This window comes from Harpegnathos saltator, unplaced genomic scaffold (genome assembly GCF_003227715.2).
Source record: "Harpegnathos saltator strain DR-91 unplaced genomic scaffold, Hsal_v8.6 scaffold188, whole genome shotgun sequence".
Classification (NCBI taxonomy): domain Eukaryota; kingdom Metazoa; phylum Arthropoda; class Insecta; order Hymenoptera; family Formicidae; genus Harpegnathos; species Harpegnathos saltator.
Genome location: NW_020229970.1, coordinates 1213194 through 1228653, shown reverse-complemented (window position 1 = coordinate 1228653; position 15460 = coordinate 1213194). Strand labels below are relative to the sequence as shown.

Genomic DNA, 15460 nt, shown 5'->3' with positions numbered 1-15460 from the left:
AGTCGATATAGCTTACCTTATACATTTGTATTCTACATGCATTTATAACCATAAAAGTTTTAATTATATTATACTATTAACCAAGAAATATAATATAATTAAAACTTGTGATTACCTTGTAAATGTACATAGAATATACAGGATTCTCAAAAAGTCTACGAACGATAAAATATCTCGAAAACAATCAGTTTTTGGAAAAAATGTTTCAGGCAAAAGTTGTAAGATTTAAAATGATTTATTTACTGATCTTATCAGTTTGACCTTGGCTAGCGTCAACAAGGTCAGGGCAAAGTCACCTTGAACTTTTCAAATGGAATGCCCTACTTTTTTTGGCATATTCTTATAACATATTTCAAGAGCTTTCCAAAACACTGCAACAAAGTATTTTTTTGTTAAGTACATCCCGAGTTATGAAGCTTCAAAGTTACAGTACCGTCGGCATTAGCATTACCCAAGGTGTACCGCGTAGAGGTTGCACGATCGGATTTACACCTCTGTGCGCGGGCATGCGTATCTGTGTGTGTGCGTGCGCGCGTGCGTGCGTACGTGTGTGTGTGTATGTGTGTGTGTATGTGCGCGTGCGTTTTACACACACACGCGCGCGCGCGTTGTAGTGTTTTGGAAATATGTTATAAGAATATACCAAAAAAAGTAAGGCGTTCCACTTAAAAAATTCAAAGTGACTTTGCCCTGACCTTGTTGACGCTAGCCAAAGTCAAACTGATAAGATCAGTAAATAGATCATTTTAAACTTTACAACTTTTGCCTGAAACATTTTTTGCAAAAACTGATTGTTTTCGAGATATTTTATCGTTCGAAGACTTTTTGAGAACCCTGTATGTGCATAAAGTAAGCGACATCAATCTGTCAAGAACAGAATCTTTAAAACTTGATAAAAATCTCATCGATATCAACTCAATACTTCCCATAATACTCCTCAAATTATTAGAGTGGTGACAAGTAGTTCTTACAGAATTAGTAGTGGCGATAGCAAATTTTGAAGATCTTGTTCTTGACAGGTTAATATCGCTTACCTCATTTATATTCTACATGCATTTATAACCATAAAAGTTTTAATTATATTATACTATTAACCAAGAAATATAATTAAGTTATAGTTACAGTTGCATTTAAAGTGACTAATGTCTTTATTAAATAATTATAGACAAAAAATAACTTTCAATCTTCTATAACGTAACAACATTATGCAGTGGTTACTCACTATCACTGATACAAATTCACTACTTACTAAAATAAAAGCTCATTCACTCTTTAAATTACTAGAGTGGTAACAAGTAATTTTTGTAGAATTAGTAATGGTGATAGCAAGTTTATCAATAAATAATAAGTATCCATTGTGTAGTGCTGTTACGTTAGAAGGTTAAAAGTAATTTTCTGTCTGTAAGTTTTTAGTACACATATTTAATTACTTTAAATGCAACTGTAACAATAACAGAATAATATTTCTTGGATAATAATAATAAATATAACTCATACTTTCTGCAATTAACGTATGAATACATCAGGGGGTACAAACTCCTTTCTTAGAAACCGAGCGACGGTACTGTACTTCAAGGGAGAGTACGGCACCGTATGTCAGCGTTTTGATTGGTTCTGCCATGTTTGGGTCTGCTTCCGGTAAAGTTCCGTGCACATTGCCAGGTAACAGGCGGAGAAGCAAGAAATATGAGCTAAAGGATCAATTGATTACGATTAAAGTTATATGCAGGGTTGTTAAACTTCCATGTAAAATTTCTGACCAGTGTTTTAACGCCATCTAAAAGATGACCCCCAATAATATATGAACTACGTAGCAAAGTAACTTACCGATCGATAAAGATGAGCTCTTATTCGTTTTAGTATATTTAATTTTATATTTAAATTTTAATCAATTTATTGGATTTGGAACAAAATGAATAACTAAAAAGCAATTTTAAAAAAATAAACAATTTAAAACAATGTATACTCATTCTTTATTTTATTTTTTTTCACTGTTTTTTTTCCATATTTTGTTGATATTCGCATTGCTGCTTTATACATATAATTATCGCTATTTGTTGTTATCTTTTTACATAAAATGTTGATATGTGTACACCAAGCATCTATATTTGTATTATGTATAAACAATACAGGAACCGCAACATTTAATAACACACGTTTATGCAAACATGGACTATAGTCTTCTGGACGAAAATGTTTATGGCACACTTTATTTTTTTGTATCTCATTGCTTGGATAATTTTCTAAATGTTTCAATTTCAAACTTTGTACCCATTTTGAGCATCTTTCAGGATCTTTGGGAAATCGATGTGAAGGCACTTCTTTCCCAGACTTGCATCCAGGAACACAACATGTCCTCCCCATATCTATGCTCAAATATCTTAGAGGGACGTTCTTTTAAAATCTATGACGCAACGTACGCTGAAAACATTTTCGATGCTACAAATAAAAAGTAACGTAACAAATACTTACGTCTAAATAACAAGCGTGTTAATATGTCTTTACCTTCACCGTATATATGGTAGTTTGGAGCGAGCGACGATGACCACACATAAAAAGATTCCTTTAATTACAAGAAGTGTTAAACAACGTTCAAATATTTATTGTAGAAATATAGTTGGCTGCGTTCAGCGAACATAAGTAACATATACATGCACCAGTCTTATAACAGACGCCATATTGAATTTTTGGCATCGTAGTTCACATTTCCTGGGGGTTATCTTTTAGATGGCGTTAAAACACTGGTCAGAATTTTCCCATAAGAGTTTATCAAGCCTGGTTATATGTCGTCTATAACCGGCCAATGGCATTTATGTTCGCTGCTATAGAAAAAGAAAAAGAAGTATACATAGTGGAAGTGTGTTAAAAGAAAAGTGAGTTTTTGTGTTTTATATATTGTGATTAATATTTTTATAAAATAGATAATATAAAAATATATGTAGCAATATATTGTGTAAATATACGTGTAGGTGTAAGTTATATAATCTGTTCTTTATTATAGCATAAAAATGCCTAAATGTATTGCAAAAAATTGTAAGAGTACATCAACCAAGGGAATTAAAATGTGTTCTTTTCCACAAGAAAGGGAAATGCAAATGTTGTGGATAAGAAATATAGGTCGAAGTAACTGGCAGCCGAGAAAGGATTCACGTTTGTGTGAGGTATGTTATGTTGTCTGTTAATATATATACAATATAATTATGTTGTCTGTTTTAATATATACACAATTTCTTTGTTTCTATATTCAATACCTATTTACTTTATGTTGTTCTTCGCATAGTTTCATTTTGCTGATGATCAGTGGGAAACAATGAGAGTCGATGGCAAAAAAAAGTTAAAATGAAAAGCTGTACGAACACTATTTGGGGAAGATACTCAAATTCGAATAGATGTAATAAAAAAAATGTCAGCAAGGTATACAATTAAAGATTTATCTACAATGACTTAAGAATATGGCTGTAAAGCTGTAAGATGCGAAATAAATTCTTTTTATTTGCTGACAGCCTACGTTACAATCTTACAGCCATATTTTTACAGTTATCGTGGATGAGCCTTAAAAGCCATAATACAGTTAAATGTAAAATGTGTGACGTTAATATAAAAGTAGTGGAATATTTTCCATTATCTATATATAATATATATAACATTATTTATATATAAGCAATATGTTTATTTATAACAGATGAACAATAATATGCTATTTGTTTTTTAAGAACTATCTATCGAGGAAAAGAGTTTATCAACAAGTGTAAATCAAGGGAATACAAATACAAACGAAATATTGGAATCAACAATAGATACAACAAAGATATCGGAGCAAAATAACAGTATGAAACAAGAAGATGAAAATATACAAACTGAAATTGAGACTGAAATTCAATCTACTCAACCGTTGACGTTAAGTAATTCCAAAACAATTCCAAAATATGAAAAAAGATTAGAAAAATTAGAAAAACGTTTATTTCAAAGTGAAAAAAGCAAAGAAGAAATGATGAAACAATTGCAGGACTTGAAAATTAAGTTGAAGAAACTACAGCAGGAAGTAAGAACAAGGACAGATATAAAAATGTTAAATAAGCTATTTAATGAAGATCAAATTAAAGTTTTAACTAATGCTTATAAAAAAATGCCGCGTTGGTGTAACAACATATTAATCAAGGCTTATCGTTTAAAATTTGTTTGTAGATCGCATGGGTATGAACAATTACTCCGAAATAATTTCCCATTGCCTTCTCTTCGAACTCTAACTCGTCATTTAGAACATTTTAAGGTTTTACCTGGTGTCTTTGAAAAGATATTTATATTATATGTTCATATGGCATGTTTATAATATACAGGATGTTATAAAAGTCCCGGAAGAGCAGAATAACTCGAAAAATATGAGTCTTAGAAAAAATGCGAAGTACTGAGTTTTTATGATTTTTTTCCTGACTATCTGACGGTGACTTTGGATTTGACCTTGACAATGACCTTGAAGGTCATTTCAAGGTCAGGTCAATTTTTTTAAACGGGACCCCATACTTTTGACCCCAGAAATGAAAAGAGCGGAAAATTTTAAGTTCGGATATGACCTTGAACACTGCCAAATTTGACCTCTGAAGGTCACATAAAGGTCTAAGCTTGTTTTAGGCTGAAAACGCGAATATCTTCGAAAATGCACTTGCTAGGGAGCAATGTTACGCATAAGAATAAGAATGTAGAGGTCAATGAAAGACATTCAGCTGTGACCTTGCCTTTATTCTCATGAGTTAAGATTATTATTAAGGTCAAACCGGACTTTTTTAGGACTGAAAATCCATACTTTTGACCTAAAAGTGTCAAGATTGAAAAATTTTACGTTCGGATATGACGTTTTCAACCTTGACCTTGTTCTTAAGATTATGTGTCAGTCGTATCAAGGTCAATTAATTTTTTTAGGCTAGAAACATACTTTTACCCCCCCCCATAATGTGAAGAGTGAGATTTTACGTTACGTACGAGGTCACACTCCGATTGTTGGTAATTCCTCAATATCGGGCGCCATTTTGGATCGGTCATCTTGAATTTGTAAAATCCAACGTCGGATTCGATTTTAGAAACGACTTCAAAAACTCCTTAAACGAAATCCAATTTTTGTTATTCTTAAATATCGACCGCTATCTTGAATCGGCTATCTTGAATTTGCGAAATCCGACGTCGGATTCGGTTCCCTCGTTGACCTCTACATTCTTATTCTTATGCGTAACATTGCTCCCTAGCAGGTGCATTTTCGAAGATATTCGCGTTTTCAGCCTAAAACAAGCTTAGACCTTTATGTGACCTTCAGAGGTCAAATTTGGCAGTATTCAAGGTCATATCCGAACGTAAAATTTTCCACTCTTTTCATTTCTGGGGTCAAAAGTATGGGGTCCCGTTTAAAAAAATTGACCTGTCCTTGAAATGACCTTCAAGGTCAAATCCAAGGTCACCGTCAGATAGTCAGGAAAAAAATCATAAAAACTCAGTACTTCGTATTTTTTCTAGGACTCATATTTTTCGAGTTATTCTGCTCTTCCGGGACTTTTATAACACCCTGTATATTATATAATATTATTTGTATTTATCGTTATCATTAAATATTATTTAACTTTCATTATTAAGAAATTTTTATTTTAAGTATTATCAATGAATCCGCTTCATTATTATAGAGTCAATACCCATGAAAACAGGAACGTTGTGTTCATGTGAAATCCATGTGATTTTGTGGATTCTACGTGAATAATATAATATTAGGTTGTTCGGAAAGTTCGTTTCAAATTTTTGAAATAAATTAAGAGCGCAATATTTTACACAAAGAGTAACTTTATTGAAGCTAATATGTACCGTTTTGTTCAACGACCTTGGCCCATATTTGAGGAAGCTGCATGATGCCTTTGCTCCAAAATAAAGGTTTCTTATTGGCGAAGAATTTATCAAGATGACTTTTGAGGACTTTCAAAGACTCGAATTTCTTGTCCCGAAGAAAATTTTTTAAAGAAAGAAATAGATAGTAGTCAGATGGGGCAAGGTCGGGAGAATATGGAGGATGAGGAAGAACGTCCCATTCGAAGTCTAACAGCTTCCTACGGATAGACATTGCGATGTGAGGTCTGGCGTTATCATGATGGAAAACAATTCCATGCCTGTTGGCCAATTCAGGGCGCTTCCGTGCGATGGCAGTCTTCAGTTCGTCCAGTTGAAGGCTGTACTTCGCCGCGTTGATAGTTTCGTTTGGTTGAAGAAGCTCATAATATACCACGCCCTTAAAATCCCACCAGATACTCAGACGAACCTTTTTCGCGCGAAGCCCCGGCTTGGCCACTGTTTGCGTAGACGCGTCGCTGGTTCCCCACGACCTCTTGCGGCTAACATAATTGTTTAGGATCCAACTTTCATCGCCTGTTATGATCCTCTTCAAGAACGGTTCTTTTTGGTGCCGTTGAAGCAGCATATCGCAGACGTTCACACGTTCCAGCAACTGCCGTTCATTCATTTCGTGTGGCACCCACACATCCAGTCGACTTGAGAATCCTAGCTTCTTCAGATGGTCATGCACGGTGGAAACAGACTTGTGCAGAGTGTCGGCGAGTTCTCTAACTGTCACTCGAGGATTTTCGTGCAAGAGATCCATAAGAAGCGTTTTATCAACCTCCTGAGGCCGGCCTGAGCGAGCTTGATCTTCCATGTTGAAATCGCCAGTTTCGAATCTTCGATACCATTTTCGAACTGTCTGGTGAGTGACGCAGGCATCTCCATATACTGAGAACATCTCATTCAGGGTCTGCGAAGCCGTGAAGCCACGTTTAAAGCAATATAGCATCACATGACGAAAATGGACTTTTTGGTTCTCCATTTTTCAAACTGATTTCTGACGAAATAGTTGCACTTAGGAAGATCTGCGAAGTTTCCTTAGCGGGCTCATAGATCCGGGAATGTTTGTTGACAAACATAAAATCGTTTAGAGCGCCCTCGTTCTTACTGATTACATAGAAATGTGGAGCGCGCGAAATTTGAAACGAACTTTCCGAACAACCTAATAGATCTGAAGGGAAGAGACTATGAAATACTTTCTTTATTACAGGAAATAGAATGGAGTAACTTACAGGAAAAAATTTCTGACAGCTACAAATATTGTCGGAGAAGGTTTAAGATACGGTACGACAGCAAAAGAAAAAAAATTTTTTTTATTATATTTTATGACGTTTTCTTGACGTTTCCAATATCAAGACGATGTCATTAAGTTATTACTTTACTATTTGTGAAATTATATTATGATCATGTACGAATAATATTTTTTTATATATAAAATAATAACTCTATTATATTTCTACTTCAATTTTACAAGTCCTCTATCTCACAATTATAATAACATTAATGTTATTTATAAGTCATCAAAATTAAATATAAATATCTTGCTTGATATCTCTTTTAGTAGAATTTCAACATTCCGCGCATATAACTAAATTTCCGGTTTCCCGGACCAAAACATCCCGGCCGCCACAGGATCAATGTCCGTACTTTCCCTTGAGGTACACTAAAGGCCATTGCACGTAAAAAAATTTTAGTCGTAACCGTAAGACCGTAAGCAAATTGACCAATCACAATCCAGCATCTCGAAATATACGAATCGTGATTGGTCAATTTGCTTACGGACTTACGGTTACGACTAAAACTTTTGTACGTGCAATGGCCTTAAGCGACGGGTTTTTGGAGCGCCACCATGATACGTACCGGAACTGGTGGAAATAAAATAGATCACGTGATACAGAGTGGGGAAACGCGCTACATTTAAATCCAGTATACTGATATATAAATATAAGGCCTGTTCTTTTTCACTGCATTGCTGCACTGATGCAATAAGTTAGAGTAAAACAAATATATATTTCTCACTCTAACTTATTGCATCAGTGCAACAGTGCAGCGAAAAAGAACAGGCCTTATATATATATATATATTGTTGCGCCCTTGCGCAAGAAAAATAACACGGAATTAACAAAACGAAAGAAGCTTTATTTTAATACGTCCGTTCGTCTTGACAAGACTCGGGCGACTCTCTCTCATCTCTTCTTCTTTTATTTATTAAACAACCTCCTTGACAACAACAGCTATCAAACAATCTCTGCTCGATTCTTTTGCAGTCCACTCCCAGGAGCGTGGGGATATCATGTCCCCCAAAGACACGGGCGCAGCACTATATATATATATATATATATATGTTACGTCCTAGAAGAGGAGCGCAACTTTCCGTTCGCGAGTAAGGCGAACCTCGTTCGTAACCGCGTGCCAGTGAACGGGTCAGGGACCCGACGGGTCCCTTTACTCGGACACCGACGTACGACGAGCGGTCCGTTTTTCGGTCAAGGACGCGAGTCCCTTTACCGGGGACCATGAGTTGACTGTTGGAAGGTGGGGTGATTTTGAAATTAATGGGTGATAATAACTATTAACAGATTTATTAAAATAAAGATGACAAGATTATATAACGGCACGGTTTGAATTAACAAATTTATTAATAATAGGATATAACGGTGCGGATTGAATTTTTACAGGTTTATTAAGATGAATAGAGACCCAAAATTATGTAATTGAATGGTTTGAACATGACAATTATACTTAGATGAATGAGAGTATGTGTGTGTGTATGAGTGTATGAAATGGAAAAAGAAAGGGATGGGAAAGGGAACGAATATGAATAGGAAGTTCAAGGGTGGAATAAATAAAATAGAAGTAGGAAGATAAAGTAAGGAAAATGAAACTTACTACTGATTCAGGATGAGTTGACACAAGCAGAAGTGAGAATGGCGCAGATCTGCGTAGGTGTTCTCGTTTCCAATATTCGTATTCCGATTGAGGCACCAAATAGTCGTTCACTTATATAAAGAGGAAGCCCGCACTTTTTCCAAAATCCAAATTCTTGAATATTTGAATACTAAATATTTGAATGAACTGGAATTATGAAGATTTGAATCTGAGTCCTAATGCTCAAGATCTGAATATCCGAGTTCTGAATATCTGAGTTTTGAATATCTGCATGAGAGTGCGAGTATGAGCTTTTTCGTTTCCGTGTTCTTCTGTCTCTCAGAGTAGTGGCGCGGAGGCGGATTACCGCGGTTTTTATATCAATGATCGGAGACAGAAGCTATCAGGGTGGGTAGAGAGATGGCCCTTTTAGGGAGGGGTGAAGCCCTAAAGAGAACCAAATGAAGTTAAAGATTTTGTTACTAATTTTTATTATTGGTCCTGGTTGACAGTAGTGGGAAAAAGTCTTAGCCATTAGCGAAGTTAAAAGACATCGTGGAAGGAGACAGTTAGTTTTTGGAGATATGAATATGGAAGGGCTAAAGGGTGGAGCGTGGGTGTCTCATAGTTTTAGGTGGATATGATATGATTGGCTGAATGAATTAGGCGCGACAAGCGTGGAGGTGGTGGATTCTTGAGATAGAGAAATGTATACAAGTGGCCGGCTGGAAAAATCAAAATGCCGTAAATCAAAGGCTGAGGTCATATTTTACGACTATCAGTGAAGTAGGCTTTATTGGTTGACTGATAGGGCTCATATGGTTTTGGATTGGGAAGATGTAAGTTTCAAGTTTTAGAGCAGGAATGCTCTGAGTTGCTTTGTTTTACTGAAGGTTTGTTAGCGCGGAGTTTCAAATTTTTATAGCTAGGACGACGGACACACTTGGCGAACACTACCCAGATATAAACTTTAAACGAAGACGTAGATTTTTACAATAGGGCACTGTTTCCTGTTATGGAATTTTCCCGAATCGCCTTTCATTTGGCGCGACGGCTGTTCGCCAGATGGGTCTGTTTCCTAATTTATATTTATATATGTATATATTCCTATTATAGTTATATTAGGAGAATATAAATCCGCGAGAAGAAAGAATGTTTGCTAATTAAATCTACAGGATGTAACATATATATATATATATATAACTTAATATATATATATATATATATATATTAAGCGTGTAATAACTCATATAGCACAAATCTTGAAAGGATGTTTTAAGAACGTTCTAAGGACATTCATACATCCTAAGAACGTTCTAAGAACATTCTCTGAAGATTTGGTACTATCTGGGAACTAGTTTTGTATTTTTTTGGTAAAATTAAACAATACTTGTATGTTGTTATAATTTCATGAAGCAATGTATACGAGAGATGGTAGATGATATTGGGTTGTTCAAAAAGTCATTGCAGTTTTTCAGTGATTTTCAAAATTTAATTTTATACAAAGAATTAACATGAATCAACGATGTTAATGAACGCAAGGACTTTGTGAGGAACCCAATAATTCAATATATCGCATACATTGTTTCATGAAATTATAATGATAATGCATTCTTACTGAAAATATTAGGGGGAGCCGATACTTTTCGATTAATGTATTTTCTTTAAACCAGACCAATTAATTGGTCTCATTATTTCGCGCAAAAAAGTATTAAGGTTATGATTACTGAAAACTAAATAATATTTTACAAGATATTTTACATTTTATGTCAAAACATTGTTAACTTCAAACCTTTATAACTCAAAAAGTACTTAATGAAAAAATGTTTTATTATAGTGTTTTGGGAAGCTCTCGAGATAAGCTATGAGAATATGCAATAAAATGTTGGGAGTTCCATTTAAAAAAATATACATAATAAAATATACATAAACATACAATTATTCCATTGTACCTGAAAACAAAGAAATTACTTATTATTCAACTCAATATATATATATTTTTTGTGCTGTGTGTATGTGTGTATAATAGGGTTCGTAAATTTTATTAAAATAAACAGTATACAATTTTCGTTTTATAAACGTATTATGCATATATATTTTTTTAGGTACAATGGTATATATATATATACAGGGTCATCGAAAAGTATCGGACCCCCCTAATATCTTCAGTTAAAATGCATTTTGGAGAAAATGTCCAATAGCAAAGTTGTATGGTTTCAAGCGGGGAGTAAGATGATGACCTTCACTTTGACCTTAACCATGTCCTTCAAGGTCATTTCAGAAAGCTTCGCCATTCTTAATTAGAGCAAAGAAGAATTAATCAGGTAAGTGATAGGAAATTGATCTAAATAATTAAGTAGAGAAAAATACTAATTATTAAGTGTTGGTCCTACTACCGATTTGTTTATTTCAACCAGCACTAGCAAAAATGAATGAAATGTTGGGAGTTCTATTTAAAAAAATAAGGTCAACCTTATTTTTTAAAATGGAACTCCCAACATTTTATTGCATATTCTCATAGCTTATCTCGAGAGCTTCCCAAAACACTATAATAAAACATTTTTTCATTAAGTACTTTTTGAGTTATAAAGGTTTGAAGTTAACAATGTTTTGACACAAAATGTAAAATATCTTGTAAAATATTATTTAGTTTTCAGTAATCATAACCTTAATACTTTTTTGGGCGAAATAATGAGACCAATTAATTGGTCTAGTTTAAAGAAAATACATTAATCGAAAAGTATCGGCTCCCTCTAATATTTTCAGTAAGAATGCATTTTGGAAAAATGTCCAAAAGCAAAGTTGTACGGCTTCAAGCGGTTATGCTAGTAGGCTATGGCGGAAAACTGCCCGAAGGTGATCGCGAGAAGCTGCTCGAATGCGTGATGTCCGAAGGCGTTAGCGGGAATCTGCCCGAAAACGTTGGCGGGGCCGATCTTTATTGTCTCACTCTCGCAGACACCAATAGTAATACAAGCTCTTGAGCAAACAATGCGGATCACTGATTTGAATCTTTGATGTAGTGCTGTCTTCTTCTTAGCGAGTAGCAGTCACCTCGTGGGCGTAAATGAACAGCCCCAAAAATTGTTTCTGTAACAAACGAAGCCATTGCGCTTCAATTGATTGTCCCAAACATCTTCATTTTGTTTCCAATAGCCCAGAATTTTTTCGTAAATATTATTAATTGATCTATTAGATTTTCAGTTGCTCAACGAGCTTTTTGCTAGTGCTGGTTGAAATAAACAAATCGATAGTAGGACTAACACTTAATAATTAATATTTTTCTCTACTTAATTATTTAGATCAATTTCCTATCACTTACCTGATTAATTCTTCTTTGCTCTAATTAAGAATGGCGGAGCTTTCTGAAAGAGATCGAATAACACTGTTAATGATGCGAGGATGGGGAGATCAACAAAGAGGGTATAAAACAGTAACGCGATTATTTAATGAAATTTTCGGAATGAAAATAATAAGATCTCCAAAAGTACTGTAATCCATACTATTCAACGTTTCGAGGACATTGGTAGTGTTAAAAGCCGCCCAAGATCTGGTAGACGTAAAACAGCAACAAATAATGATAAGGCATTAGATGTTTTACAGTCTTTCGTTGAAAGTCCCCATCAATCTCATCTCCATCAATCGCGTTGCACAAGAACACGAAATCGGTCATGCATCTGTCAGTAAAATTCTGAAATTGAATAAATGGCATCGATACAAACTCCATTTGGTTCAAGAGTTATCCGAAGACAATTTTGATAGACGCATCGAATTTTGTGATCTTATGATGGAGATGATTGTCGACGATCCTCTATTACTTAATAATATTGTTTTTTCTGATGAGGCAACATTTGAACTGACTAGAAATGTAAATAGACACAATTGTAGATACTGGAGTGACGTTAATTCTCACTGGAAGAGACAATTATACCCAATATCCACAAAAAGTTAACGTATGGGCTGGTATTCTTAATGGTAGACCAATTGGCCTTTTCTTCATTGAAGGCAATTTGACAGCACAAGTCATGCACAAGACGTACACAGTCATGCTTCGCGAACAAATTGTTCCAGCTATTCGAGACATAGCTGGTGGAAATATGGATGAAATTTATTTCCAACAGGATGGAGCTCCACCTCATTATGGTGTCATTGTCCGTCAATATTTGAATGAGGTCTTTCAGGACAGGTGGATAGGGTGTAGGGGTCATATTAGGGGTTGAGTGGCCACCTCGGTCTCCGGATTTGACCCTACTTGACTTTTTTTGTGGGGTTACTTAAAAAGTAAAGTTTATGCCACCAAGCCTTAAGATTTAGATGATTTAAGAGGGAGAATAACTCGAGAGATAGAACTAATACCGCCGGAAACGTTCCGGAATGCGGTTTCAGCTGTTTATAACAGATTGGCACATTGTCAGGCTGTTGAAGGGCAACAATTTGAACATTTGTTGTGAATTGTTTGGTACAATTGAATATTTTGCCCAAGCTGACCAATTGGAATGAAATTCGCCTTAACTGGTCGGAATCACACACCACTCTTGCCTTAACTGGTCGGAATCACACATCATTCTTGCCTTAACTGGTCGGAATCACACACCACTCTTGCCTTAACTGGCCGGAATCACACACCACTCTTGTCTTAACTGGCCGGAATCACACACCACTCTTGCCTTAACTGGCCGGAATCACACACCACTCTTGCCTTAACTGGACGGAATCACACACCACTCTTGCTTTAACTGGTCGGAATCACACACCACTCTTGCCTTAACTGGTCGGAATCACACACCACTCTTGCTTTAACTGGCCGGAATCACACACCACTTAACAAATTGTTAACTTCAAATCTTTATAACTCAAAAAGTATTTAATGAAAAAATATTTTATTATAATGTTTTGGAAAGCTCTCGAGATAAGCTATGAGAATATGTAATAAAATGTTGGGAGTTCTATTAAAAAAAATAAGATTGACTTTGAAATGACCTTGAAGGACATGGTTAAGGTCAAAGTCAAGGTCATCATCTTACTTCCCGCTTGAAACCATACAACTTTGCTCTTGGACATTTTCTCCAAAATGCATTCTAACTGAAGATATTAGGGGAGTCCGATACTTTTCGATGACCCTGTATATATATGTAGTTTAATGAAATTATTTATACAGTTTAATGAAAAATAATTACAATAAATTTTATGCATCAAATTTTTCCCGTCCCACTTGCAAATTGCGGACTGTCAGGTACTCTTCTGCCATATACCTGGTGTAGTTAAAAAAATTTGATGCACTAACAACCTGCACCATATATGTGCATCACTGCACATAAGCATTCATACATTCACTCTTAAATCGACCTACAATAAGATACGTCTAAAAGCGTATAAAAAAGAGACGTCTTGCTTTTAATATGTCTTTTAATATAAATCAAATGTGTTTAAAACATTTGTGCTATCTGAGACCTTAGGAAAGATCAACGAACAACGTTGTGAAATAATTTAAACCGATTTATATATTTACATATAAATATTTACTTACAGAAATAGAAATATTTTATCTCCACACGCTCTCTCTCCTTGCTCGGCTCTTCTTCCTGTAAATAACCTGTAAATAACCTGAAAATAACCTGTAAATAACCCGTAAATAACCTGTAACTAATCTCAAAATAAACACCTCTCACTAAATTAATGATCACTTGCTATCACTTGCTATCGCACAAAATGCACAAAATTCCTACTGCTCCAGAAAACTAGTAAACAGTAAGTATCCAATATGGCATCCGACGAGTGGTAGTGGGGAACCGACTGTGCTGCCCTCGGCCTACGTACCGAAAGAATAAACGAACTAATCACTTCCGTCACCACTAAAATACGAGGAGTTTGTAATCCCTGGAATACATGTAGAATACATTTGGATAAGATAAGCGACATCCAACTGTCAAAAAAGTTAGGTTAAGCATCGATCGACATGACCGCGGGCTCAGATGAGCGACAAGCGTGTTCATAGTCGCCACCTATACAGGTCTGATGGAACTGGACATTTTGACGACGAATTTCGGACGTGATAGTTTTTCACGATTTCGTACTTTAACTAAAATATTTCGACTTACAGTGCACGTACGACAAAAGTAAAGACAGTTTTGTTATGTAAGTCGACCCTAAAGAATCCATTGAGCGCACTTAGAATTCGATCAGATTAGCCGTTTGGGTAGTACAATAATCTTGCCTCCTATCAACTAAGTGCTTCGTGTAAAGATACACGGCCGGTCCCGCGGCCCATGCACGTCGTGTCGTTATCGTGTGCACTTGGCGCGAGACACTGCCGTGTCTCTTGATAGGTGCGAATCGATGTCGAATGAATACAAGAGTCGCTGGAAGTAGATGTTTTTAATTTTTTTCCTTTTATTTAAATGAAATATGCGCAAAAAGTTACTATAATAGTACGTTTAATATAAATTGTATACATAATTGACAGTAATTGAGCGTCAGCGTGTTAATAATAACGGTAATATTAATAGTAATTTTAATAATAGTATGTTAGACATAAGTACATATAAGATTTTGTACTGTATTTTCTTTCTCTCTTTCTCTGCTCGCTTACCTTGCTCTCTATGACAATGTATGCGTGTGTGTGCGCGTGTGCGTGTGCGCGTGTTTGTCTGTGTGTGCGTGCGTGTGTGTGTACGTGTGTATGCGCGCGTATTGTGTGCGTGAGCGCGCGTGCGCGCATGCGCAT

At 35.5% G+C, this 15460-nt stretch overlaps 2 long non-coding RNA genes across 2 annotated transcripts; one reads left to right on the top strand and one right to left on the bottom strand.

Moving 5' to 3' along the window:
• Positions 1 to 2301: 2301 nt before the first annotated feature.
• Positions 2302 to 2675, bottom strand: LOC112588296 (uncharacterized). Its single transcript, XR_003112746.1, has 2 exons — positions 2506 to 2675; positions 2302 to 2421 (listed from the first exon to the last, which is right to left on the bottom strand). It is a non-coding gene; the product is annotated as an uncharacterized LOC112588296 (long non-coding RNA).
• Positions 2676 to 2777: 102 nt separating this feature from the next.
• On the top strand, positions 2778 to 7303 carry LOC112588295 (uncharacterized). Its single transcript, XR_003112745.1, has 5 exons — positions 2778 to 2873; positions 3002 to 3161; positions 3281 to 3414; positions 3714 to 4042; positions 7079 to 7303. It is a non-coding gene; the product is annotated as an uncharacterized LOC112588295 (long non-coding RNA).
• Positions 7304 to 15460: the final 8157 nt, after the last annotated feature.